Consider the following 24,750-nt stretch of genomic DNA (forward strand, 5'->3'; position numbering starts at 1 on the left):
TAATCAACTATACTTTTGCCTTTGTCAACCTCAACAACCTTAGCCTCTGTTGTCTGAGCATCCTTCTTCTCTACCTTGTCCCTTTTATCTATTGCACTGGTGTTGCCACTTGGTGCAATATCAACCTATTGGATCTTAGGGGCTGCAGAGCTATCTACCACCAAAGGAACCGGTCTCAGCATCTTGTGGAGTATTGCCTTGGTCTTCTGGATGATCCTCAGATTGAGTTTCAACCTTTTGACTTCCAGAAATACCTTTCTTATCTTCCACTTGAGATGGCTTGAATGCGTCCTTGTACACAGGGTCATTTGCAATTATCTTTCTCCATATCTCCTCTATCTCTTTCCTCACCTCTTCTACATTTCCAATCATCAATCCGTTAATCTTGTTTTTACTTCTAAATTCCTTCTTGTTTGCCTCTTCAATTAGCCTCTTTGCTTCACCATGAGTAATACAAGTGCATACATTTACTAGCTCTCTCTCCTTCATTTCTCTATCAATCTTAGTTGCATTAATTCTTCTTGCATCAATAAGACTGTACAAATATTTTGGAATGGACTTTTTTCCAATTCAATTAATGTTTTACTAAAATTGTGTAGATATAATATAACTGCTTCTTCAATTTTCTCTTATCTTCTTTAGCAAAATTTTCATAACATGCTTCAAGATTATTCAAATTGCCATCTAAAATTATCTCATCAATGAACTGATCTATTGTCAATGAGGGAACAAATTCAGATTTACCTTGTTGTGTACTGGACTTAGGTTGATTCTTGACTTTCCTTTCTCTCTTGGACCTTGTAGCAAGAATAGGATCTGATTTTGCCTTTTTACTTTGTTGGGCTCATCGGATTGTGGCTTCCTCACCACTCTGACAAATTGTCCCTTCTTCTTTTCCTTTGTTGCTTCCTCCTCAGAATTAGTTTCTAAGGCTACTTGAGATACAACAACATAGGTTCTTTTAGGATTATCCTTCTACTTCAGTACACCTTTCCCAGATGGGCTAGGTTTTGTAGGTTGACCTACCGAAGCAAGAGTAGATTTAGTCTCTTTTTGCGCATGACTTTCCCTTTCTTTCTTCACCACCTCCCAGGTGAAATCCATCTGAACTACCATTTTCTCTACCATCTTCGTAAGTTTTCTTTTCTGAGAAGGAGTAGTAAATTGTATGTGTAGACTAAGGTCTTTCTCCTTGTAAGTCCCAAATATCCCTTCCTTGGGATCCACCAATTGACTGAATAGGTGTTGGGCATATGCCTCAAGTGTAACAGAGTCAACTTCATACCCCATGTGCATGATCCATACTATCCGGGGCTCCACTACTTCCATTAGACACTGATCCTTATCAACCATGAAACAAATGGTTTTCTCATATTTTTCTACAACCTCCTTGGGGATCCTATCCCTGCTCTTCATTGTAGTTTGAAAGATTTTGAAATATCCCTAGAGAGAAGATATCCTCAGTGTTGCAGCTCCAACTCCCCATAATACTTCCTTGATTTGCATGGCCACCGGTTTGTCATAGGCCTATTGGACCTTACCTTTTATATCGGGTATCTCATTCAGGAAGTACAAAGCCAGGCAAATAAGAAGTGTACCAAATCTAAATGTGTTCTTTTTATCTTGTTTTATCTTCTTCAAATTGCTCAGTTATTCATTTAGTAGGGTAGTGCACACTTCATACCTTTTATCATTCTTAAGCATCTAGTATACAAAGTAAATAGAGGTACTAGAAATAGAGTTGTACCTGCTAGATTGGTAAACATTGTAACTGACTACCATTGATGCAAACTTTACATCATTCTCTAGAATGTCATTAATGGTCATGGCTCTGCTATCAAATTTGGAACCTGTGGTGGCTATCATAGTGTCATTCGATACTTTCCTCACACTGGGAACATATCCAATTTCTTCTAGGCCATCTATGGCTCAGATCGCTTGCTTGGTAATTCTATGTGGCCTATCAAGCCATATAAACTCATCATTTACATGGCTAAGAATATACTGGATCCACTATGCCTCATCAAATAATGGAAAATGCATGAATTGTGAGAAACCCTTGTCTTGAAGCACCTTGTATTCTGATTTCATATTTCCCAAACCATTAGCCAAATGCTTGTTGTAAAGATCCAGCATATCTGCGTTTCCAAGCTCCTTGAGATTGCAGTGAATGTAAGCCTTAATATCTTCATTATGGAGAACACTATATGGCATAGATAAAAAAGCACCTTCCAGATCATCCTCAACCAACTTAAAATGTTGTTTCTTGAAAAATGGTTAGACCCTATCCTTAATCTCAACTAGCAATTGGGTAGCAACACCAAAAACTGAAGTCATTTCAAATGCTAGGGTTTGTAGAAATAGAAATCCTGAACAGATAAATACCTTTCTACACAATCGAGCATTGAAATTCACTTAGGAGTCGTTGAAACTGTTGTTGGAGTCACTGAATCTCTTTTCTATTCTCTACTCTAATCGCTTAATCACATTGTGACAAATGAAACTTCAAAATGCACTTTTATCCTTCAAAAAATGAATTTTTCACTGTAATAAATGCAACAACCAGTTATCATGATTTTCATGAAAATGCATATCGAAGCATCAAATCCTTTTGAAACTTCTGGATATCATCTACACATATGATTCAATCCTTTTGCAACCTTCCAGAAATGATTTCAAACTAGCGAAGAGGGATTTCTTAGAATCTACATGAAAATCTCCCCCTAAGGCACAAAGCCCTAGCTATCGGATGAAGATCCTACACCAGATTCCGGTGCAGACCCATTGTCAGCTCTGGATTCATCTTTTCTTACCCACATCTTCTTATGCTTCTCCTTGATCTCTTCTACTTTCATTTTCCCTTCTCATTTGATTTACTCTTGTCTACCAGAACACTATTCTTGTTTTTGCAATACTTTGCAACGTGACTGGTTTTGTTGCATGCTTGGTGAACAACATTATTCTCCATAGGTCTGAAATTCATTTGATTTGGTCTTGTCCTGCATTGAATAGAGATATGTCCAAACATTCCACAAGCATGGCATCTTTTGTTCTTAAAGTTATTCATTATTGCTCTACACACATTTGACTTGTGACCAAAATTATTGCATATGAAACACTAACCGATAAAGGTTGGAACATTATTAATGTTGTTCATCCCATTACTCATCCTACTTCTACATCGATTCGCCATATAACAAAATTTATTACAGGTAAAACATAGACCATTGAATTTATGAGCATTAGGTTGTCTTACCGGAGGATTCTTGCTCTTCTTCTGATCAGGTTTTGCATTACCTTTCAAGATCCAGAGGATTCACCTTTCTCAAATCCAATTCCTCACATGTCCTTTCCATGCCTCTGACTATTCATCATCTCATCAAACCTTGCTAAGCTATCCTTGAATTTGTCTCTGTACTCATTAGCAGTAGCAAGTTCATCAATATGTATTTCAAGTTCTTGACCATTATTTCTTGACTGTGTAATCTCAAGATTCAACTGATCATTCTCATAGGTAAGCCTGGAACATTCATCAACTCTTTCCTTCAATGATTGTACCATAATTTCTTCATTTTTCTTTTGTTCCTCAATCTCCTTAGTCAGCCTCATCACAATGTATTGCATCTCATTCTTCAAAGAAGCATTCTCTCTTTCAAACTTGTTAATTTCATCAGCTTTATCTTGGTATTCCATGATTTGATCTTCTTTCTCCTTCAGCTTTTCCATCAATTCTTTCCTCTTATCTCTAGAGATGTTTCCTTGATCCTTCAAGTCATTGATGAAATTATCAACAACATTTAGGTTTTTCTTCAGGGTACAGATCTCATTTCTAGTTGCATCAAGATCCTCAAGTGCCACATTGCTTAAGTGATAATAGTAGGGTCCAAACTCGCTTGCAAAACTAAAGTTGACCCTGCACAACCGCCGAATCACCCCGATTTTCAAATAGTAGGGCGTGTCGCCGGTAGGGGTAGGGCGGTGAGAGGAAAGAAACCTATTGAACCAAGTCTCTCTTATATTAGTATCCACAACATTTCAAGAATTATTATTGGGGGGGTGGGGGGTGAGTTGTCTCTACAAACCAGAACTCATTGAATCAATCTCTTGAATCTTCCTCAAGTGATTAAGCTTCCTTAGAGGTACTAGGCTCTAATACCAATTGTTAGAGTCAAGGAACATTGAGAGGGCGGGGGGCGGGGGGGGTGAATCAGTGTTCTACCAGAAATCAAATTCACAAACCTATTATTTATCCATTGGTTAGCAATGCATAACAATAAAGAACATAAGGAAGCAATAAATAAACAAGAGATCCACAACACCAAAAAATTTTACGTGGAAACACGGAAAGGGAAAAACCACATTGTGGCTAGAACCCACAATATTCATATACTATGACTAGGAGTACATACATATTACATAGATGGGGAATGCACTTGCATTCAGGCTCACTGCCTAGAGCTCACTGCTCAATTACAATGTTTTGAAAGGATACAACCTTCAGGAAAGTCTCACTAACTTACAATTTGATTAAAATAAGGAAATACAATTAAAGAACTTTGAAATAGCATCTAATAATGCAAGATTGAGTTCTACTTAAGAATAAGATCTCTGACTATACTCGCTCTGCAATATGCTCTGTTTTTATCTTAGTTAGCTAATGGATCACTTGGGAATCAAATTCGCACATGAAATTGTACTCAATTGCACAAAAACAGATCACCATATTAGTAATGCACCAAAAATAAATCACCAACTCAATCATATATGTTCAATTATATCAAGAATAATCTCCTCCAAGTCAGCAATTAAAAATGTAACATGTAGCTTCAAGTCGACACCAAAGAAAAACAATTTAGCAAAATGCTTCACCAATGTTAGCCTCATCATTTTCACCTCCAAATTAGTCACCAAAATCACCACAACCACTAGAAATATTTCCGAACCAAAACTGCACTGCTCTTCTTGAAATACTAGTTAATTGGCTACAGGTTAACACCTATCTCCGGATGAGAAGAATTACGATCGTTGAATCGGATCTCCAAGAAGAGTTGCCATCAATGAAAACCCTAAAGAAATAATCATCCACCGAAAACCACCAGAAATCACTGAAGACCACCGGATGAGTGTCAATTTACAACAATAATTTTCCCAAGGTACTTAATTTTCTATCATAATTTTTTTCCCTTGTATATTATTCTCTTCAAAAAATTTCAAATTGTATTGATGTTGGCAGTATATATCTTGCAAAATTTTACAAAATTTATAAATCTTACCTATCCATAGCTGTATCTTTGTCTTAGTCCAACTTTATGGTTATCTTTTTAAGTAGTAAGTTCACATTGTATTGCCACCTCCAAAGGTTGAATCTACTAAGCTAAAGTATAATGGTTGGTTGTAAGTGAAAAGAATCCCAAATTTTCATTTGTTAACCCTTTATATTTATGAACTTCTAGTCAACTGAATGTATTGTCATAATAAATCTCTTGTCATCTATGTCTTGTTATTTAAGTTGTTGGTTTCTTACACTTCTACCTTTTCTTGAAATTAATAATTGGTTGTAATAAAATATTGAGAGGTGGTAAACCATTTGATAGTATCAAACACTGCTAGTATTCTTCACTACATTAAGTTTGAACTAATTCTTATAATTTGTTTTAGTGTGTTGGCACAATTCATATTTAAAAGTTTAATGTGTAATTCAAAGGTTGGTTCAATGGACTACTAATTTGACATGCACTCAATGGTGAGGAGGTGTTTAATTATTGAAACCACTAAATCATGTGTGGAAAATATCATTGTCTATAAACTAAATGTTGAACCTCGCTATACTTTTTTGTAAGATTTTGGTCTAGGTTCATCTTCTTCATCTTTTAATGCAATTATGCAAACCCATTATTTTAAATTCAATTGTAGAAATTCTTAGGAAATTTGTGAGTCAATTTCTTCACATGCTCCAATTTCTTGAAATGGTTGTAACTCAAATGGTTTTATTCTTATGAAGTTTTGGTGTTATTTTTTTAATCTTTCTTTTGTTGATGATCTATTAGCTAAGCTTTCTTAGGTATTGCTTTCATTCTATCCTATAGTTGCTTAAATTTGCACACTTCATCCTTGATAGGTGTTGGTATGCTAATTAACATTGCTCGTTACTCTTGAACTATAAATATGGATCATCTATTGTAATTTTGATCATTCTAAGTTAGTAGAATTTATCTTTGGCCTATTTCCTATGAATTTAAGTTTTTATAGTTAAAATGGTAGCTCTGTCTATTTAGTAGATCATTGATTCTGAGAATAAAGCTTAATTTGGATCTATGATTTAGTTTATTAATTTGACTATTTAGTTTAAAAATATATTTTTTGCATTATAGGAGATTTATTCTTACTTCTATTCTTGTGTTTTTAAAATATCCATAGATTTTACTAGTCTAAAAAATAGAAGCCAATTTGTATTTTGCAAGAATTTTAATCTAAATGCATCTAGAAATTTCTACGCTATTTCTATGGAGATTGACCTTTTTATTCTCGTACATAGGCATTTAGTCTTACATGCCCAATTTAGTATTAGGAGGCCCATAACATCCATAAAAGAGTCACCAAGCATTAGTCTTGTATTCTTTTCTATTGATTTTTCATTGTCATGAAGCTTTAAATTGCTCTATTTTGATCTCATAAGTTGATCTTGGCTAATCAATTTGGTGGAGGTTTGAGGTGGCTTTATTTTCATTAGCATCAACTATCCCCTTCTTACAATGATTTGAACTTCTCTAGCATTATTTTTTTGTGTCTTTCTTTCCTAAATCAACCTATATTTCATGTTAGAATTTGTTCAAGTAGGTAAAATTGACCTATTTCTAGGTAACCTACAAACTTTTGGCATTAGTTATCTTCTTTGCTAGTGAAACTTGTTGTTGTAGGTTGTGAATCTCTTTCAAATTGTTGCAAACCTATCCATTGTCTCAAACACAATGAAAGCTGTACATTTTTTGGTATGAGTTGATCTAGTCACCCTTTCTGCATGTATGAGAGGAGTTTTTTGTTTTATTATTTTTTATTAAGATAACAGATTTTACAAGGACCCGAAACCCAAATCCAACAAAAAGATAACCAATAGAAAACCAGAGTCTAAACAACTGGCAAACGAATACAGAAATAGGGGATGCACCCGACAACACCAAACAAAAAAGCCAAAAAAGAAAAATAAGATCTTTCATGAGCTCAGTATTCTTCTGAATCATATTATTGCTAATCTCTTCGAGCTCCTCCATAATAAACCTTGATTTTCCTCTTTCGTATTTTTTGCCTCTTTCCTGTTTGTTGTTTCATTGTTGGGAAAGTTTATTTGATTTATTTTTTCATGTAAAGCTAGAGTTTTGCATGTGTCATGTTCCTCTCAAGAAGGAACTATTTGTATGTGCACTTAAATGTGAAATATTAAAAATCAAAGAGGATTATTATACTAGTTCATGCAATAGAATATAATCAATTTTTTGGGGTTTGTTGTCATTATATCATCCATGGCATCATCTTCATAAAGAAATGAATGGGTCCTACAATATGGTTTCTCCAACTACTTGAATTTGTTTGTAGATTTTTTACTCCCTCTATACATTCAATGTTACTAGAATCTTGGTAGATAGTAGCGATTTTATTATGTTTCTCCGATTTATATTTTCAACAAAAGTTTATTTTTAGAAATTTAGAGATCTAGAAACCACCAAAAGAATAGGAAAAAGACCCAAATCTTCAATAGTGGAGACAATAGGATCAGGAGCTTGAGTTTTTGATGTAGAGATTCTTGGAGTAGATCCAAAACACCTAGTTGTATTTGTTGCTCTCACCAACCCTCTAACTCCTCAAGCCCATCCAATGGTACTTGGTAAGGGTTCTATTGTTTAGACCTTCAAGGCCTATTCCACTTTGGATTTCCTCCAACTTATAGCCACTGATCTTTAACAATCAACACTTGCTATTGATGATTCTACCTGAATCCCTAACACCACTTCCAAGTGTTCCAACAACCCCTGCAAGGATCTTAGTTCTCAGACTTGTTCCATGAGGACAAAAAGAGTTGACATAGTGTCTTTGGGGTTTGATAATGTCTTGTCACCTTTAGACCCTTCGTCAAGCCTTCCCAAGGTCACCTTGGTTATACTGGCTCCAAACAGGCCTAATGCAATTAGCCCTCCTATTACGGTTTTTAGGGCTTAGTTTCAAATATCGCCACACAAGGCTAGAAATAAATTACATATTTTAGTACTCTTTTTAGAGCTACAAATAATACTGAAAAATGGCATCTGGGTTCTTTGTACACATGGGGTATCCAAAACTATCCTATTTTCAAGGGTTTTAGGCCTACCCGAGTGACTTACAAACTTGGTCTTAGAAGGCTTCACCAGTCAAAACACCTGCAAAAAAAAATCAAGGATTATTTAAGGGTATTGAAATGGGTCTCCAACCATGTATGAATTTTTTCTCCACCAATCCATATGTGCTCTAAAAACACACATCTCTTGTTGTCCTAGTCTCACCAACTCCTAGCTATGAGCCTAGGGTATCATTGTAAATTCACCACAAAGGGCTGAAAAATCAAAACACCTACACTAAACCTATTTATAGACCCTAATCTATCATTCCACATGATTTCAACTGGTGCCATAGTGAATGTTCAGGCTAGAGCCATTTCTTGGTTAAACCCTAGCTTTCAAAGGTTTTGCACCTAGTCACAGAGAATGGATTGAATCTCTGCAACCAAACATAATCAGACTTGCTAATCTACATTGTTGGAAAGTAGACTCATCAAGCTCTCATTCCCTTCAATTAGATTCTACTGAAAATTCCATACTGGACTGTACAACACAACAAAAACAAACAAAACTGTAAAAAAATGGTATCAAACAAGATTTTTGCTTACAAACAAAAATTGCTTTGCATTCTCAGATCTTCCAACCCATACAATGATTTTTTTTTTGGCTGTAAACAACATGATTCAACTGGTTAGAACCAACTTTTCACTACCAATCAACAAAAATGCAACTTTTTGCAAAATTACAAATGTTGCTTAACAACTTTATATCCTTTTCATTCTGAGGATGCAACTTTGCACTCAAGTGTACTACAAGGCTCCAAAGGCACTCTATGCACTCTAGAATACCTAAAAACAATACATTGCACCCTATTACATAATGACCCTACTCTGGAGTAGTGCACCTATGAATAATATCAACATTACAACTTTCTAGGATATCAACATCCTGAACACAACAAAAGCTTGGACAACTCAAACATGACTTCGTGGAGTCCCAAATGGTTGGTCCACTTATTAGAAAAAAAAAGACAACATAAATGACTTAATAAAAAATAAAAAAATTACATGGAGTTATAGGTGCTCTACACCATACTCTCTTAGGACAAAGAAATCAAGTCCCTTGAGTTAAGAGGTCTCCAATTTCCACAATATGCTGAAGTATATCTGATTCGGACATCCACATAGCATCTGATTCAGGTAACCCTGCCCACTTTACAAGATAATACTTGTATACTCCTTTTCTTGTCTTCTTTATTACCTTGTTGTCCAAGATACTTTCCAACTTGACTGGTTGGCTTGGTGGCAAATATCTCACCCAATCTTTAGTACCCTGTGATGAGGTGTCTAATTGATCTATTTGGGATTCTCCCTTGTATGGATAGAGATCACATACATTAAAGATAGGAGAAATACCCAAGGTGGGAGGGAGTTCAACTTCATATGCATTTTGGCCATATTTATGCACCTCCTTGAGAGGCCCAATCTTCTTCTTCAATAACTTAGTAGGCTGTCCTTTTGGAAGTCTCTCTTTCCTTAGGTATGCTAGGACCAAATCTCCAATCTTAAATTGTACATTTATTCTTGTTTTATCAGCATTCATCTTATATTACTCAAACTTTTGTTGTAAGGTCTGCCTTACCTTATCAAGCACTTCTTTGATACCTTCTACAAAATCCTCACCTTGTGCACTCTTAGGTGTCATAGAACTAAGATCTTTGAACTCTAGTATGCCCCTAGGATGGAAACCATACACTATTTCAAAGGGATTTTTACATGTACTTCGGTTAATTGAGTCATTGTATGCATATTTTGCGTGACCGATTACTAAATCCCAAGTCTTTCCATGTTATTTGGTGAGAAATCTTAATAGATTACCTAAGGATTTTCTTACTACCTCTATCTAACCATCTGATTGAGGATGATAGGCATATGAAAAAAGATAATTTTGTGCCCAACTTTCTCCAAATTTTCCTCCAAAAGTGGCTTGAGAACTTTACATCTCTATCACTGACTATGCTTATTGGAAGGCCATGAATTCTAACTATCTCTTTGAAGAAGAATCCTACAATATAGGTGGCATCATTGGTGCTCTTGTAAGGTATAAAATGTGCCATTTTGCTGAACCTATCAACCACTACATACACATTGTCAAATCCTCTTGGAGTTCTTGGTAAGCTTAACACAAAATTCATGCTTAAACATTCCCAAGGCCTCTCAGGTATGACCAAAGTTTGGTATAGACCTGCATTAGTTGATGAACCTTTTTCTCTTTGGAAAATTGCACATTGTTCTACAAACCTTCTCACTTCTGATTGCAACTTGGGCCAATGGTAAAACTTACTAACCTGCTCCATAGTTTTATCTATGCCAAAATGACCTACTAAACCTCCTCGATGCTTTTCTTGGATAATGTTTTGTCTCATAGAACATTTGAGAATGCAAAGAAGGTGTCCCTTGAACAACAATCCCTCTTGTATCCTTTGTCTCAGAGTTCTTGGACCTGTTTGGCAATCTCCTCATTTTGGCTAGGTGTCATTTTATAAGCAGCTTTGTTAGGTAGATTTGCCCCTAGTATCAAGTCTATTTGGTGATTAACATCCCTCATTAGAGGCAAAGAATTAGGCATATCATCTCCTATAACTTCTGCATATTTCTTTAATAAACCTTGCACTTCTTGAGGCACTTCACTCATTGGATCTGCCTTAGCTTCATCTTTAGGCTTTAACACTATAGCCTATCCCAAATTACCTTCTTGTTTTAACACTCTAAGGAACTCTTTTACACTCAGTAACATAACACTTGACCCTACTTATTTTTCCTCCTTTGGATCAGGTAATGGATCCATTTGATACTTCTTACCATTCTTGGTGATGAGGTAACTATTCTTTTCTCCATCATGATAGGCTTTCACATCATATTGCCATGGACGTCCCAAAACCAGATGACAAGCATCCATAGGCAATAAGTCACATAGCATTTTGTCTTTGTATTCACCAATTTGAAAGTACACCCATGCTTTTTCATCAACTAAGACATATTGACCCTGGTTGAGCCATGATACCTTGTACGGAGTGAGATGAGGAAATCTTTTCAGTTTGATTTTATCCACCATTTCAACTAAGACAATATTCTCTATGGAACCTGAATCCACAATCACCTTACAAATTTTGCCATGTGATTTACAAGTGGCCCTAAATAGACTTTTCCGATGTGGTGGCTCTTGAGCTTGGGTTATCTTTAACATTGTTCTTCTCATCATCAAATTTTCTCCATCTATCACTGGCCATGCCTTGCTAATTGGAGAGGTCACACTTTTAGTGTCCTCCTCTTGCACTAACTGAGTCCTTATTTCATCCATGTATGAGCTTGTTGAACTTGAGGCTTTTCTAAGGCACCTACTCATGGTATGTCCAACTTGGTTGCAGTGGTAACACCTACCGGTGAAGACTATATTTCCTCTCCCTAAGCTTCCAAACCTACCCCTAAACAAACCACCCATAAGAGCCATATTCTGACTTTTACGAGGGTAAATATCCAACAATGGGTTCCATTGCTTCTCCCTCTAAAGGATCCTCTATATGATCCTCTTTGTGAGGCCCCACTTCCTTCTTGGTTTTGATGTTCTTCATTTCTTGAAGCACTCTACCCTCTGCCAAAGGTTCCTCTACCTCTAAAGTTCTTACCACCTCTATGTTTATGATTTTGCTCACTTCTCCTTTTGATATTTTCCTTTGCCCTTAATGTCAACACTTATGAACAGTGTCTGGTGTGAGGATTCTTATTTCATCTTGTATGTTCTACCTAAGACCATTCATGTATCTGACCAGTTTCTCCACTTGATTCTCACGTTTCCTAGCCCTCAAACTTGATTTATGGAATTCCTTAGTGTATGCATTGACATCTAATTCCCTTTGTTTCAAGTTTTGTAGTCTCTTGTGGATTTAAACGTCAGAATCCCCTAGTAGGAATTGAGCCTTAAGTCTTATCTTCATACGCTCCCATGAAGTTATCTTTTTCTTACCTACTTGTACCCTTTCTTCTTGCATCATGTTCCACCAAACTAGGGTTGATCCCCTCAATCTTGACTTGGCTACATTTACTCTTTTCTCCTTTGCTACCTCCTTATAATCAAAATAGTTATTCAGTGCTTCTATCCAATCTAATAACTCCTCTCCAAAGAGATTTCCTCCATAGGTGGGTAATCCATCCAAATTATCTTTGGAGATGGATTTAACTGCATCCAAGAATAGTTTTTGGTCTTGAGGCATTGGTACTATTGTTTGGTCCTCCTCATCTTCCACTTCTTCATTTGTCTCATCTCCCCATTCTTTCTTGACCTTCCCCTTCTCCTTCTTAACATCTCGGGTCCCTTTAGTTCCTTCCTGATCCTTCAATGCTTCTAGCATCTTTGTCACCATCTGCCAGATGGATTCTGGAGTCATTGCCTTTGGAGGCATTGAACTTTCTTCTAATTCCTCATAGTGTGATATACACCAATTTTTTAAAATGGTGGCTCTGATACCACTCTGATGCAGACATTCTTAGAGTAGATCCAAAACACCTAGTTGTCTTTGTTGCTCTCATGAACCCTCTAACTCTTCAAGCCCATCCAATGGTACTTGGTAAGGGTTCTGTTGTTTATACCTTCAAGGACTATTCCACTTTGGCTTTCCTCCAAGTTATATACATTGATCTTTAACAATCAACACTTCCTATTGAGGATTCCACCTCAATCCCTAACACCACTTCCAAGTGCTTTAACAACCCTTGCAAGGATCTTAGATCTCAGACTTGTTCCATGAGGACCAAATGAGTTGACATAGTGTCTTTGGGGTCTACTAATGGTTTGGTAACCTTTAGACCCTTTGTCAATCCTTCCCATGGTCACCTTGGTTATACTGGCTCCAAATAGGCCTAATGCAATTAGCCCTCCTATTACGGTTTTCAGGGCTTAGTTTCAAATATCCCCACACAAGGCCACAAATAAATTACATATTTTAGTACCCTTTTCAGAGTTACAAACAATACTGCAAAATGGCATTTGGGTTCTCCGTACACATGGGGTATCAAAAGTTGTCCTATTTTCAAGGGTTTTAGGCCTACCCGGGTGACTTACAAACTTCGTCTTAGAAGGTTTCACCAGTCAAAACACTTGAAAAAAAACATAAAGGATTATTTAAGGGTATTGAAAGGGGTCTCCAACCATGTGTTAATTTTGGCTCCACCAATCCATATGTGCTCTGAAAATGCACATCTCCTGTTGTCCTAGTCTCACCCACTCCTAGCTGTGAGCCAAGGGTATCATTGTAAATTCACCACAAAGGTCTGCAAAACCAAAACACCTACACTAAACCTATTTAAAATAACTAACCTAGCATTCCACATTATTTCAGCTGGTTCCATCAGTGGATGCTCAGGCTAGAGCCATTTCTTGCTTAAACCCTAGCTTTCAAGGGTTTTGCACCTAGTGACAGAGAATGGATTGAACCTCTGCAACCAGTCACAATCATAATTGATAATATACCTTGTTGGAAAGTAGACTCACCAATCTCTCATTCCTCGCAATTATATTCTACTGACAAGTCCGTACTGGACCGTACAACACAACAAAACCAAAGAAAACAGTAAAACATGGTGTCAAACAAGATTTTTGCTTACAACCAAAACTTGCTTTGTATTCCAAGATCTTACAACCCATAAAATGATGTTTTTTTTGGCTTTAAACAACATGATTCAGTTGGTTAGAACCAACTTTTCACCACCAATCAATAAAAATGCAACTTTTTGCAAAATTGTGAATGTTGCTAAACAACTTTACATCTTTTTCATCCTGAGGATTCAACTTTGCACTCAAGTGTACTACAAGGCTCCAATGGCCCTATATGCACTCTAAGAGACCTAAAAACAATACATTTCACCCTATTACATAATGACCTTGCTCTGGAGTAGTGCACCTGTGAACAATATCAATATTACAACTTTCTAGGATATCAACATCTTGAACACAACAAAAGCTTGGACAACTCAACCATGAACTCATGGAGTCCCAAATGGTCGGTGCACTTATTACAACATAAAGGACAACATAAAAGACTTAAGAACAAACCAAAAACATTGCATGGATTGATAGGTGCCCTGCACTAGTTAACAACCTAGGTGACATAGTAGGAAAATGAGAGACCAAATCAGTAGAGGAATCCAAGTCATCATATGAAGTAGTAGGAATGATAGCATTGTTATATTGAAACAATCATCATCCTTCTAGTAGGAGGCGAAAAAACATGGATGACAACCATAGGGATAAGAGGATGACAAATAACCCTTAGGAAATTAGTGTCTATAATAGAAAGGTATCCCCTCATAGTTAAATGCTTGACTCCAAGGTTCCTCTCTCACCTTTAGAAATATTTATGTAGGTAATGGATTTGAAAGATAGTTTTTCACCAAGATATGAATGTAGGAGGTGTGGGACAAGTTGCCAGTAATAAGGTCTACCTTGAGGATGCGAGCCATCATATTTCCAATAGCCTCATAGGTAGAGTTGTACCAAAAATGAGGGGGAGGTAAGGTAGATTTACCCAGACTAGAGAGACAAATGCAGATTCATTTAGGGGGTTGAAGAAGGATGACCAAAGGTGAACTAAAACAAAGTGAGATCCTAATTTCTAGTCAGCCATGGTTAAAAGAGATTCATGATCTTTGAAAGAGTCAAAATAAATAACAAAAAGAGCATGAGCATTGGGGTAAATATGCACATTACCTATAACCATAGGCTTCTAGTTCTTACTCATCTAGGTATCTAGGTTCGAAAGTGAGGGCTAGAATCTGTTGGACCTACAAATAAATCCTTCCTATCAAATTGGGAAATACACTCTAGCACCTCCTAACCTAGCTTTATCGCTAGAGAAGAGGTGCAGGGAACACACTTTTGAGATACACCAAAGGGTCCCTGCAAGGGATTACATTGCAGGTCCATAAAGGAGGCTTTGAGTAGTGAGGTAGAGGACTTCACCACAATCTCAGGAGAAACATCATTTCCAAAAGAACGAATTTAAACTTAGCATTGTGAGGGGAAGACTGAACCCATATATAAATTTTTACATTTCCAAAAGAATGAATTTAAACTTAGCATTGTGAGGGGAAGACTGAACCTATATATAAATTTTTACCACTAGGTTGTAGGCAATGGATCCATTAACACCACTACTCTTGAGTGAGAATCTAAAATTTAAAAATAGTGTAGAGAAAGGAGAGTGGGATGCCATCACAAATATTGATTAATTTTTTATCTAATGTCCAAACTCTCTCTTTATTGTATGTATATAGTTTTTAATTGACACACCACTCGTAAATTTATATACTTGCATTCTCACCATAAGTCTTCTATAAATACTTCCTTTCCCTTACATTTACTCCTTACATGCCCATATGTTACACAAATATACAAAACAGTCTACAAAATATATACATATCTCCTTTTCATGTATTTTAATTATATTGCATACTATTGGAACATATATAGTCCATGGTGGATGTATATACATAAAATTACCCCTTTTTGGCACATATGTAGTCTTATATGAGGATATATTACAACCCAAATAGTCAAAAGGGCTATAATTTTCTTTACTTTGTCAAATTTTTGGCTCTTGACCATATGATTGACCAAGGAATTCCTCATAGAAATGTCTAGTCTTTCATAGCACATAATTTTAGCACAAAGGTGTGTGGGACTAAGCTCTATCCCCTATTTTAGAAACCAACTAACTAGCACTTCCTCAATAGGTGACCAAGAGCTAGTTTCAAGGGGCTCATGAACTAGTTAGTCGTAAACAACATTTGCATTTTAACATGTAGTTTGATGATTTCTTTTTAAAAGCTTATTGGAATTGCATGAACAGTCTGATGGGGAAATCAAATGACAAAACAAAGACTAGGTCCTATGTCATGGGTCTTGACATTTGAGTCTCCCCTTCAAAGGACCTATTTTGAGATGATCTAGACACCAGTTGCCATAGTCAAAACAAAATAACTCAAAAAAGTGACTACTTCAAGTATTTGAATTTACTTTTCTCAATCTTTAAAAAAAAAATCACACCTTAGTCAAATTTCAATACATATTTGAACACAATTCTACTTTAACTTACATCAATATTATTTCATGCATAGCCTATGTATCTAATATGTCACATTTATTAGATTTTAATGACTAACGAATAATTTGAAGAGATGCTTACCATCTATTCACTACTAGAAACACGGTTATAATAAGGATATAATTTCAACTTCGCGCGAAGAATCCGCAGAGGTAATAAACAAAATGTAATTCATTATTTGAAATAAATCATTTATTTGGTAATTAGGGACGTCTAGTTCCCTAGCGGACTATTTATTCTACGAAGTTGTCAAACAATTACAGAGAAAAGTTGCTGCTATTAATTTGGGAGCCTACAATTTTTTCGAACCTCTCCGTTGCTCCCAGTAAGAGGCTTGATGTTTCCCATATTCACCATAGCCGCTGCAAAATCTCGAAAGAAGGCAAACTGATTAACACTGTAGGTAGTAACAAGAGCATCTGCGGAGCCGCTATTAAACAGAACCTGATCAGAGTGCAAAAGACCTCTCTGTGTCTATAGGCAGCGCTGGGGATATGATCTCGTATTAAATGACGGGCTAAGTTGCCCATTGACAATAACAGTGGAACACAATAGTAAAACAATACACAGAAGACCCCCCATTGTTCCCGTTGTCAAAGAAGACGTGGTTATTTCAATAGACAAACAACAAGTTCAATTACAGGCTGCCTGCACTAAACCGATTTCAAATACTTTTGGTCTCATAAGGACAACTGATTTGGCCTCTATATAGTACCATCAAGACTCCTTTAGCTAATACTTGGTTTTACAATCTAGTGTATCTTCTCTTAAACGACTTGGTCTTACGCGTAGAGCCAAGTGGGATACAGTGAGGTTTCGATTCATTAATTGAAAACAAGAAGATGAGATGGTATTAAAAGCTTTGACAATGCCGATCAACAATAATAGTGAACAAGTTCAATGGAAGCAAATTTATGTGAGAAGTTTCAGTTGACCTCGCCGAATGCATTGTCTTTTGACCGATTCTTTCAACAATGCATGATATAAAATATATGCTAAAGGTATCGCTCGTTGACATTTGGAAGTTGCTCTTACCGGATGCTTTTTTAGCCGTTATTATTATTAATTGTCTACTAAACTTGTTAATCGATTTAAAATAATATAATGAACACTGCAAATTGTTGACGTCCAATGAAACTAACGAATTGATTTCTTACACGAAGTCCGAAGGGCTCTGTAGATCCTTCACATGCAATTCAGTAACCGGCTTCTTCCCCATCTTTTTATTTATCTCTCCCGCATACTTCATTTTACTAATACCACTTACAATTCAATAATATAAAGATCGCTGGAAAGATTAGGATGCTTAATTAAAGATATTTCCTCACTAAAATTATTTTTGTCCACTTCCCTCTCACTTTTTACCTTCTATGAAGTTATTTGTTGATAGGCTTGCCTACACGTTTGTGAGTGTATCAATTATGGACATATCTGTCTCCCACCTTTCACGATGATATACTATTTATTGAACATCAATATATAGTCTTTTTTAGGCTTGGTAATGTATGCAACAAAAAACAGTTGTATCGTCTTAACTGTTAGTTGATTGGATTAATATATTTCAATTATCAAAATCGATGTGATTTATAATTAGATTGTAATAATTTTCAATAAATAGAAAAATAGGTATTTTTTCCATATTTTTCCATGCCCTAACTTTTGTTGATCCTAACACAGCCCATAATCTCAAATCTACTTATTTCACAGCACATATTTTGTAATGCATTCAAGTATACTTAATGGATTTGGACCTTTTTCTATTTCATTCCCAATGGACCTCATTCTACCTAAGCCTAAAACATTCATTCTCCCACCTTATCTTTGTGAATTTTTATAATGACTTTGATATCACATAGGGAAATGATCATGTTAAGATACTCAAAAACAGGAAAAGTTTCAACTTACTCTTGATCAGTCTTTAGTATATATCTCATTTGCTTACTATGTATACATGATTTAAATAATATGTTGAACTAATTCTTATTTGTTCCTCTAATATATTAAAAGAGGTTTTGTATTCCAATCCTAGAATAATTATCTTTGTGGCAACATCGATGTGCAAATCTAGCTAGTTCCTGGTAACTCAATCGCTCCTATTATTACATACTATGCAAGTTTGTTCCTTCAAGACATTCTCTAGCGTCTTATTGAACAAAGATTCCCTCTATAGTGATGGTACTCCCTATAAGAGTGCTCTTCTTTTTTCCATGTCATACTGCCAATTTATATAGATATTTTAAAGTTATAAAAAACACTTTATTTTTTATCCATCTCATTTTTTTTTCTAAAATTTTAATTCGTTTTGCCACTCTAGGTAGGAGTTCTGAATACCTCTTCTTTTTCCTTCACGAATGAGGTATGTGGAAATTCAAATTGGAATTTGTGTGTCCACTTCAATTTTCAATTTTTTCATCAATTTTATGTATAGTCATTGCATTCCTTCTATAGATAGAGGCCTAAACAATGGAAAAGAAGACAAAATGAATTCGGCTGGAACGATATCTCACGCGGCAAATGACTCATTCAGTTCTATAGAGCACGAAGAAGGTGGGGCCTTGCCATTATAGATCAGGCAGAGTAAGGTCCGACTGTAGATTGGAGAAATATATCTGACAGCCAGGTGGAAATATATGTCCCAATGTAGAAACGAGTTACTGTTTTAAACGAAGGATTGCATGTCCAGGGCCCATCGAACTTCGTCTTTAGTTTCTTTTACTTGACCAATTCATTATTTTAAATGAGATTTTCTAAACAACTAGTTTGTAATGACGTTCAAAAACTAACTGGATAGACAGTACATCTGCAAATGGAGGACGTCAATCACCGACACCTTTTTCTTATATTATCTTATCCTACATTGTTGAAAGAAACAGTTAAAGGATATTGTATTCAGCGAGGTCAACTGCAATTGCTAATTTAAGCTTCTCATACAAATTTGCTTCCATTGATCTTGATCACCTTTATCGTTGAGCGTCATTGTCTGCAATAATTGGCTCAAACTCCAGTTGTTTGTCATTATGCTCTACGCGTAAGATCAAGTCGTTTCAGAGAAGATACATGTCGTCTGTCTGAGTCTCTACTACTATATATAGAGCAATTTAGTTGTCCTCGTGACACCAAAAGTTTTTGAAATCAGTTTAGTTCAGGCAGACTGTAATTGAACTTCTTGTTTGTCTATTAAAATAGCCACGTCTCTTTTGGCAACCGGAGCGATGAGGAGTCATCTGTGTGTTGTTTTTCTATTGTGTTCCATTGTTGTTGTCTATGGGCAACTTAGCCCGTCATTTTATAGGAGATCATGTCCCCAGGCATTGCCTATAGTCAAAGAAGCAGTGAGGCAGGCAGTCGCAAGAGAGAGGCGCATGGGTGCATCGTTGCTACGCCTTCACTTTCACGACTGTTTCGTTAACGTAACATTTTCAACCCTAGTATATCAATTTCTTCCATTCTTTCTTTCTTAGATTTATTGTTTGTTTTAGCATATTAAAAATGCTGGACTTTTACAGGGATGCGATGGGTCGATACTGCTGGATGACACCGCAAATATCACTGGAGAAAAGAATGCACTTCCGAACGCCAACTCAGTCAGAGGTTTTGAGGTCATAGATAATATAAAGACCCAATTAGAGAGAGTCTGCAGTGGAGTGGTTTCCTGTGCTGATATTTTGACATTAGCTGCTCGTGAATCAGTTGTCCAGGTATTCATTTTTTTCCTCATTTTCTACTCTCCGGTAGACCTTGGTGATTAGATATTGATGCTACGGATGAATGAATATAATAGTTCACCATTGTCTTGACTGAAAATTATTTTCGTCCCTAAATATGGTAGTTGGGAGGTCCATCGTGGACTGTGAGCTTGGGTAGGAGGGACTCGCGAACTGCCGTCATAAGCGATGCAAATACTAATATTCCAAGTCCATTTTTAAGCCTTCCTAATCTCATCTCAGCATTTCAAGCTCAAGGACTCTCTGCGAGTGACATGGTTGCCCTTTCAGGTAAGCAATACAAAAGCTTCATTTCATCTTTCACTGAAGCACTTTAAGGAAGTAATTATGGTAACTAAGTTTGCATATTTCTATCGTTTTGAGCAGGGGCTCATACCATCGGTCAAGCGCAATGCTCGCTTTTCCGAACTCGCATCTACAATGAAACGAATATCAGTCCTGCATTCGCTGCTTTTCGCAAGGCAAGCTGCCCGAGCAGAAGCGGCAATGGTGATAGCAATCTGTCTCCTTTAGACGTGGGCACACCTAATTCCTTTGACAACAGCTACTACAAAATCCTCAGAAGACAGAGGTCTTTTACACTCTGATCAGGTTCTGTTTAATGGCGGCTCCGCAGATGCTCTTGTTACTACCTACAGTGCTAATCAGTTTGCCTTCTTTCGAGATTTTGCAACGGCTATGGTAAATATGGGAAACATCAAACCTCTTACTGGGAGCAACGGAGAGATTCGCAAAAACTGTAGGGTCCCAAATTAACAGTAGCAAATTTAATCTGGAATTGTTTGACGACTTCTTAGAATATATAGTCCAATAGTGTATTAGAGGGCCCTTAATACAGAATAAACGTTTTTCTCAAATCATGAATTCATTTTGTTTTAATACTTCTGATGATTCTTCGCAAAAAATTGAATTTAATCATTGTGATAACCGTGTCTCTACTTGTGAGGATATATTAGGATGTTTTCAATGTATCGTTGGAAGTCATTGCTAATGATTATAATAGGGATCTACGTTCAATGAAAAAATATTTTTTTTCCGTATTGTAATTTGTTGCTGTATTATTGTTTGGTTTCCAGCTGTCCTTCCTGACTTGTTATGTAATGATTGATCGTTTTCAGCCTGAATTGCATCTCCGAAACTTTTTGGCTTGGTTGAGCCAATCTTTTCTTCTCTTGTATTTTCTACTCTTTTATATATATATATATATATTTGTATTTTCTATTCTTATATTTATATATATATAAATAATAAATGTGACATTATAATTATGAAATCAAAATGATTTAACTTAATTGAAATTGTATAATAATATATCTTCAATTTGAATAAGAGGAATTATGGGTTTTTTTATATAGATGGTAAATTATATTTAGAAGTATAATCTAAAATGACTTTAAAGGGTGAGTATAATAGTATTAGTGTGTTAAAAAATATGATATATTAAAAATAATAGTCATAAAATATTAGTTTAGATATCTTAGACACAACTTTCTAAATAATGTTGTGTGTTTTTAGTCTCTTATATTTAAATTGTTACTGAGAATAGATAGGTGTTTCAAGAGTAATATCTCTCAATATCTTATAGATAGATGTATTTAAGATATTTATGCTGGTAGCATTTGTACTGTTGCATGGAAACCGCATCATTTTTTGCATTTCTATAAACTATTATTTTCTTTTGTAAATAATAAATCTAATATATTTATTAAAAACATATATATAAATCACCTCTCTCTCTCTCTCTTGATAAAGGAATTAATCAATTTTTTTTTAAAATTAATACATTATCAAAATCAATTCAAGTATCTTCTAAAATAATCATTAATATTGGCAAATTCTAATATATTTAAAGTTGATTTTTTCCATTTCATAAAAATGTAAAAAAATATCTTAAATTCTTACACCAATGGTAGTCTTAAGAGCTAGTAGTAAAACCTTCATGTGTTATTGAATCATTGATAGTTAAAAGTCTGCAGTCTTCCTTTTCCTATAATGGATTATGGAGAGTGGTTCAAAATATCTAATATTATTTTTTTCCAAAAGCATTTCAATATTCTTAAAGTAGAATATAGAAATAGAATATTTCTTATTTAACAAAACATTTCATATTTACGTATTTATTTTCTTAAAACCATTTTATATTATTTTAACTTGCTTTGGTAAAATATTTGACTAACAAAACAATAAATATTTTTAAATAAATACAATTCAATGACATATTTAACCATTACTATTTAAATATATACCCACTCACTTGTGCATTGTGTACCACCTTATCTTTATCTATATCTCTATTTTCTCTTTACCTCTCTCTTTTAATTCAATTTTTTTTAATCTCTTTCTACCTTCTTTATATTTGGTTTCTCTCCCTCTTAATCCTTGTCTCTATCTCTCTTGCCGCATTCTGTATTTCCCTCTCATTCTCTGATTTTGTTTTTTTTTATCTTCTTTCCCTCTATCTCTCTATTTTTATCATTCTCCCTAAAATGAAACCCAAATTCCTTTATCATTTATATTCATCATTTAGTGACCTCTCACAATAGAACATCAATATGTTTCTTATTGCCCTTTACTTTTTTTTTAATAGTCTTAACATTTCTGGAGATTAAAAAAAAATGTTTAGCATTTGAATAGTTTTAACATTTTTCTCAATAAAAGCCCTATTGATATTAGCCAACTCCTCCATATTAGTGGCTTTAACCTACTTACCTTTATCCTTGCTTTAGGTGTGAGTTGATGGTCCTTAATTAGTCTGGGTCTCGCCTTCCTAGATGAACTCCTTTATCTTGCCTTTGCCACATACCAATATTGAGGGGGATGCATGAGTGCCTGAAGGGGAATCATTAAGAGATTGAGCATTTCATTTAGCCTCTGAAGGCCCTTTGTGCTATTGGTCATGGTAGTTTTTCTCACTACAATGATCACTCTTAGCTTATCATCAACCTTATCCATAACTATCTCTAGGATCATTGTTTTTTCTTCAAGATCATTCTTCATGGATTTGACATTTGTCACTAGTTTTTGACTAAGCTCAAGTATGTTGTTTGTGTTGTCTAAAAAAGGGGAGGAATTATATCCTACTATAAGGTATTTGATCGTGATTTTCAAACCAGAGATTTCCACGATCACCTAATTGAAAAAACTAGTTTGGCCTTCCATAGACACTTTCACCATAATTTCTCTAGCCCTAGAATCCACCATAGAGGAGTCTCTATCCCTACTCATGGGAGTTTCCTTGTCCTTCTCAACTTGGATTTCAATGTAAAAATCCAGATTCTATTGAACCCCAAAAATCTGAGTAGTATTTTTAGTATCTATGATCTTGGGCATCTTTAATCCTCGAGGATTCTCTTGTGGGGGATTTATTTTCACTCTAGAGGTAGAGCCCAACTCAAAAATTCTATTATTGCCATCAAAGATAGGAAGCCTTGGGGATTTACCATTTTTAGCAGATACCTGGTTATAGGAATCCAGAATAAACTCATCTTAAGGGGCATAGTCAAAATCATTCTTCTCAGACACATTCATTTTACGAACAAAATCCTTACCCTTAGAAGAAGATTTATTTTTATTCTATCCTAGATGGAAGGTAGCTTCATCAGAGGTTTTAGACTTTGAAGACTCATCTATATAGTGCCAATGAACATTTTGGGCATAGAGAATATTTTTCTTTCTAGAGGCCAATGGATGGGGCTTAATCTAAAGAAATTTACCATGTTTAACAATCAATAAAATTAAACCTTGGTGGAGAACAAAGGAGATCTAATTCTTGAGGTCGACATTAACATAATTACATAGAGACAACACCAAATAAAATAAAATTGAAATACACCTATCATGACTAAAACGGTTGAGAATAGTGAAGTGATAGGTAAAAATACTTTTGTAGTGACCATCCAAAGAGATATACCTCATAATAAGTTTGGCTACATCCACCTTTAGGGTTTTAAGGTCCTCATAATTTTAGCCACCATTAGATGTGCGACAGACTTTCACTCTCTCATTCTTCTAGAAGAAGATGTCAAGGGCTTCCTTTGAAGGTTTCCCGTCTCAATAAAATTTCTTTCCTTCCATAAAAATCCATGTAACCTTAGAAATGTTGTTCTCATCCACCACAAATTCACCCTCAAATATCCAAAGGGTGCCATTATTCCAACATTTTATGAAGAGACAAGTGGCCCAAGGGTCATGGCCATGGAGTTTCTCAATGTATGTTGTAATTCCATCCCCAAACACTTCACCCCAAACCTCTACCTTGTTCCTCCATTTTTCATAAGATGTAGGCTCCAATCTATTTCTATCACCACCATTACAAACCTACAATTTTTTCTGAAATTTCCTATTTGCAAGCCACTAGACCCTAGGAAATAACATAGAAGAACCATGAAGATTCTAGACTTTCCTAAAGAACAAACCCCACCTTTGCTAGAATATAGTGAAAAAGACATCTCAACCTAATATTCTACATAAATGAAAAGTGCATTAAAATAATCTAGACAACATCCCCCATATCAACACTATCTATTATCATCGTATATAAGGTTTTTAATATACACGGAGA

The 24,750-nt window shown here is 35.5% G+C and overlaps 1 pseudogene; it reads left to right on the plus strand.

Moving 5' to 3' along the window:
• Positions 1-19,605: 19,605 nt before the first annotated feature.
• LOC131045691 (peroxidase P7-like) lies at positions 19,606-21,151 on the plus strand (annotated as a pseudogene).
• The last annotated feature ends 3,599 nt before the right edge of the window (positions 21,152-24,750 follow it).

This window comes from Cryptomeria japonica, chromosome 3, assembly GCF_030272615.1.
Source record: "Cryptomeria japonica chromosome 3, Sugi_1.0, whole genome shotgun sequence".
Classification (NCBI taxonomy): domain Eukaryota; kingdom Viridiplantae; phylum Streptophyta; class Pinopsida; order Cupressales; family Cupressaceae; genus Cryptomeria; species Cryptomeria japonica.